The following is a 5,000-nucleotide window of genomic DNA, read 5'->3' on the forward strand; positions in this document are numbered from 1 at the left end:
GTTTGATGCAATTTGCACATCCAATCATTTGCATAGAAATTCGTAAAAGCCAAATAAATAGCTAACTTTAAATTCCTGAGGTAAAGACCACGTGGCCTAATGGATAAGGCGTCTGACTTCGGATCAGAAGATTGAGGGTTCAAGTCCCTTCGTGGTTGAGTCAATCCTTCTGACACAAGCAGCGCACCACTCTACCTCTGTCCACTTTAAACTGAGATTTCAATTTCTTCACTGTCATGTATTGGAATCAATCTACATTCTGGAAAGTGTCTGCAAACCCACTTGAAAAGAATGTTCTACTTTTTTAAAAACTTGGATCACATGATTTTTACGTGTCCTTTATGTTTTTCTACTTTGATCAGTTATTAGTTTCAGCAACTCAGCAGGATTTTTATTATAACTAGGGATGAGTACCGAATTCGGTACTTTTTAAGGTACCGACCGAATTCCACAGTACCGACCGAGCACCGATTCACGTCATTTCAAACGGTGCCTCGTTTCGGTACCCGTCCTTCATAACGAGAACTTGCCAAGACAGTAGCGCATGCGCAAGAGCGTTATGTCGCCGGTCCCTGGGAGCTAGTTGTAAACAGAGCAGCATGGTAGAAAGAACGCACGCTAAAACTTGGGTCCACTTCACTAAATGTGATGGGTAACTGGGTGATGATGAAACCAGCGACAGACAATGATCTAAGTGAGACATCCTCATCTTAATCTTCTCCGGTAGGTAAATAAAATGTTTAAGATAACGTTACCTTGATATGTTAGCTTCCGTTTCGCTAATGGTGCGTTCGCTTTCACCTCGGAACTCCGAATTTCCGACTAGATGAACATGAACGCGCTCTAAAGTTTGGCTTCACTTTACTAAATGCGACGGGTGATTGGGTGAAGGTAAAACCATTGACAACGATTTAAGTGTGAGGCATCATCGTTTAAATCTGCTCCAGCAGCTAAATAAACTGTTAAAGATAACGTTAGCTTGATATGTTAGCTTCCATTGCCACCGTTATCAGCTAATGGTGCGTTCGCTTTCTCCTCGGAAATTCTAACTTCCCAGTAGGAAAAATCAAATGAAAAAGGACGCGTCGGTAAAAGGAATGAAGATAAACAGTAAATTTAGTTCACAGTAAAGATGTTTGCTTCAGTTTAATTATCAGCTTATAAAACTACAAGGACGATGTTAAAATACAAACAGTTGTATGTTATTTATCGTGATATTTATCAAATATTGTTATAAATTGAGAAAAATATATATTTAATTATAAAAGAGAATTAAAATAATAAACACTCAAAAGTATCGAAAATTGGTACCGTTAAGTACCGGTATCGATTCGTAGGTACCGGGAATTAGTACCGGATCGATTCAAATGTCAAAGGTACCCATCCCTAATTATAACCAAAAAAACTCATGGAAATCAAGGGGGATCCATTGAAAATTGAATGGATGATTAGCTTGTAGAGAGGGTAGATGGTGGGATGAAAGATTGAACTGCTTGAAAGATTGATACATGATTGGAGGAAAGAAATGACAACGCGGGCAAATCCTCAACAGTCTAGACCAATAGGAAGTCATGCTGAAACTATTAGACGTGAAGTTCAGTTGGATTATGAATTCAAATGTGATATGGTGGAACTAGCTTTTGTGGCATTTGGATTAGTTTGATGCTATTTGCACATCCAATCATTTGCATAGAATTTCGTAAAAGCCAAATAAAAAGCTAACTTTAATTTCTAGAGGTCAAGACCACGTGGCCTAATGGATAAGGCGTCTGACTTCGGATCTGAAGATTGAGGGTTCAAGTCCCTTCGTGGTTGAGTCAATCCTCCTGACAATGATAATGACACAAGCAGCGCACCACTCTACCTCTGTCCACTTTAAACTGAGATTTCAATTACTTCACTGTCATGTATTGGAATCGATCTACATTCTGGAAAGTGTCTGAAATCCCACTTGAAAAGAATGTTCTTCTTTTTTAAAGTCTTGGATCACATGATTTTTACGTGTCCTTTATGTATTTCTACTTTGATCAGTTAGTAGTTTCAGCAACTCAGCAGGATTTTTATTATAACCAAAAAACTCATGAAAATCAAGGGGGATCCATTGAAAATTGAATGGATGATTAGCTTGTAGAGAGGGTAGATGGTGGGATGAAAGATTGAACTGCTTGAAAGATTGATACATGATTGGAGGAAAGAAATGACAACGAGGGCAAATCCTCAACAGTCTAGACCAATAGGAAGTCATGCTGAAACTATGAGACGTGAAGTTCAGTTGGATTTTGAATTCAAATGTGATATGGTGGAACTAGCTTTTGTGGCATTTGGATTAGTTTGATGCAATTTGCACATCCAATCATTTGCATAGAAATTTGTAAAAGCCAAATAAAAAGCAGACTTTAATTTCTAGAGGTAAAGACCACGTGGCCTAATGGATAAGGCGTCTGACTTCGGATCAGAAGATTGAGGGTTCAAGTCCCTTCGTGGTTGAGTCAATCCTCCTGACAATGTTAATATCACAAGCAGTGCACCACTCTACCTCTGTCAACTTTAAACTGAGATTTCAATTTCTTCACTGTCATGTATTGGAATCAATCTACATTCTGGAAAGTGTCTGCAAACACACTTGAAAAGAATGTTCTGCTTTTTTAAAGTCTTGGATCACATGATTTTTACGTGTCCTTTATGTTTTTCTACTTTGATCAGTTAGTAGTTTCAGCAACTCAGCAGGATTTTTATTATAACCAAAAAACTCATGGAAATCAAGGGGGATCCATTGAAAATTGAATGGATGATTAGCTTGTAGAGAGGGTAGATGGTGGGATGAAAGATTGAACTGCTTGAAAGATTGATACATGATTGGAGGAAAGAAATGACAACGAGGGCAAATCCTCAACAGTCTAGACCAATAGGAAGTCATGCTGAAACTATTAGACGTGAAGTTCAGTTGGATTTTGAATTCAAATGTGATATGGTGGAACTAGCTTTTGTGGCATTTGGATTAGTTTGATGCAATTTGCACATCCAATCAGTTGCATAGAAATTCGTAAAAGCCAAATAAATAGCTAACTTTAATTTCCTCAGTTAAAGACCACGTGCCCTGATGGATAAGGTGTCTGACTATGGATCAGAAGATTGAGGGTTCAAGTCCCTTCGTGGTTGAGTCAATCCTTCTGACACAAGCAGCGCAGCACTCTACCTCTGTCCACTTTAAACTGAGATTTCAATTTCTTCACTGTCATGTATTGGAATCAATCTACATTCTGGAAAGTGTCTACAAACCCACTTGAAAAGAATGTTCTGCTTTTTTAAAAACTTGGATCACATGATTTTTACGTGTCCTTTATGTTTTTCTACTTTGATCAGTTATTAGTTTCAGCAACTCAGCAGGATTTTTATTATAACCAAAAAAACTCATGGAAATCAAGGGGGATCCATTGAAAATTGAATGGATGATTAGCTTGTAGAGAGGGTAGATGGTGGGATGAAAGATTGAACTGCTTGAAAGATTGATACATGATTGGAGGAAAGAAATGACAACGCGGGCAAATCCTCAACAGTCTAGACCAATAGGAAGTCATGCTGAAACTATTAGATGTGAAGTTCAGTGGGATTATGAATTCAAATGTGATATGGTGGAACTAGCTTTTGTGGCATTTGGATTAGTTTGATGCAATTTGCACATCCAATCATTTGCATAGAATTTCGTAAAAGCCAAATAAAAAGCTAACTTTAATTTCTAGAGGTCAAGACCACGTGGCCTAATGGATAAGGCGTCTGACTTCGGATCAGAAGATTGAGGGTTCAAGTCCCTTCGTGGTTGAGTCATTTCTCCTGACAATGTTAATGACACAGGCAGTGCTCCACTCTACCTCTGTCCACTTTAAACTGAGATTTCAATTTCTTCACTGTCATGTATTGGATTGATCTACATTCTGGAAAGTGTCTGCAAACCCACTTGAAAAGAATGTTCTGCTTTTTTAAAGTCATGGATCACATGATTTTTACGTGTCCTTTCTCAATGTTTTTCTACTTTGTTCAGTTATTAGTTTCAGCAACTCAGCAGGATTTTTATTATAACCAAAAAACTCATGGAAATCAAGGGGGATCCATTGAAAATTGAATGGATGATTAGCTTGTAGAGAGGGTAGATGGTGGGATGAAAGATTGAACTGCTTGAAAGATTGATACATGATTGGAGGAAAGAAATGACGAGGGCAAATCCTCAACAGTCTAGACCAATAGGAAGTCATGCTGAAACTATTAGACGTGAAGTTCAGTTGGATTTTGAATTCAAATGTGATATGGTGGAACTAGCTTTTGTGGCATTTGGATTAGTTTGATGCAATTTGCACATCCAATCATTTGCATAGAAATTCGTAAAAGCCAAATAAATAGCTAACTTTAAATTCCTGAGGTAAAGACCATGTGGCCTAATGGATAAGGCGTCTGACTTCGGATCAGATGATTGAGGGTTCAAGTCCCTTCGTGGTTGAGTCAATACTTCTGACACAAGCAGCGCACCACTCTACCTCTGTCCACTTTAAACTGAGATTTCAATTTCTTCACTGTCATGTATTGGAATCAATCTACATTCTGGAAAGTGTCTGCAAACCCACTTGAAAAGAATGTTCTACTTTTTTAAAAACTTGGATCACATGATTTTTACGTGTCCTTTATGTTTTTCTACTTTGATCAGTTATTAGTTTCAGCAACTCAGCAGGATTTTTATTATAACCAAAAAAACTCATGGAAATCAAGGGGGATCCATTGAAAATTGAATGGATGATTAGCTTGTAGAGAGGGTAGATGGTGGGATGAAAGATTGAACTGCTTGAAAGATTGATACATGATTGGAGGAAAGAAATGACAACGCGGGCAAATCCTCAACAGTCTAGACCAATAGGAAGTCATGCTGAAACTATTAGACGTGAAGTTCAGTTGGATTATGAATTCAAATGTGATATAGTGGAACTAGCTTTTGTGGCATTTGGATTAGTTTG

General features: G+C 37.9%; 5 non-coding genes across 5 annotated transcripts; all 5 read left to right on the forward strand.

The window, feature by feature from the left end:
- Positions 1-85: 85 nt before the first annotated feature.
- Positions 86-158, forward strand: trnar-ucg (transfer RNA arginine (anticodon UCG)). Its single transcript has one exon. It is a non-coding gene; the product is annotated as a tRNA-Arg (tRNA).
- A 1,584-nt stretch (positions 159-1,742) lies between these two features.
- On the forward strand, positions 1,743-1,815 carry trnar-ucg (transfer RNA arginine (anticodon UCG)). Its single transcript has one exon. It is a non-coding gene; the product is annotated as a tRNA-Arg (tRNA).
- A 599-nt stretch (positions 1,816-2,414) lies between these two features.
- trnar-ucg (transfer RNA arginine (anticodon UCG)) lies at positions 2,415-2,487 on the forward strand. The gene has a single exon. It is a non-coding gene; the product is annotated as a tRNA-Arg (tRNA).
- Positions 2,488-3,747: 1,260 nt separating this feature from the next.
- trnar-ucg (transfer RNA arginine (anticodon UCG)) lies at positions 3,748-3,820 on the forward strand. Its single transcript has one exon. It is a non-coding gene; the product is annotated as a tRNA-Arg (tRNA).
- Positions 3,821-4,419: 599 nt separating this feature from the next.
- On the forward strand, positions 4,420-4,492 carry trnar-ucg (transfer RNA arginine (anticodon UCG)). Its single transcript has one exon. It is a non-coding gene; the product is annotated as a tRNA-Arg (tRNA).
- Positions 4,493-5,000: the final 508 nt, after the last annotated feature.

The sequence above is a fragment of the Nothobranchius furzeri genome, chromosome 14, assembly GCF_043380555.1.
Source record: "Nothobranchius furzeri strain GRZ-AD chromosome 14, NfurGRZ-RIMD1, whole genome shotgun sequence".
Taxonomy (NCBI): domain Eukaryota; kingdom Metazoa; phylum Chordata; class Actinopteri; order Cyprinodontiformes; family Nothobranchiidae; genus Nothobranchius; species Nothobranchius furzeri.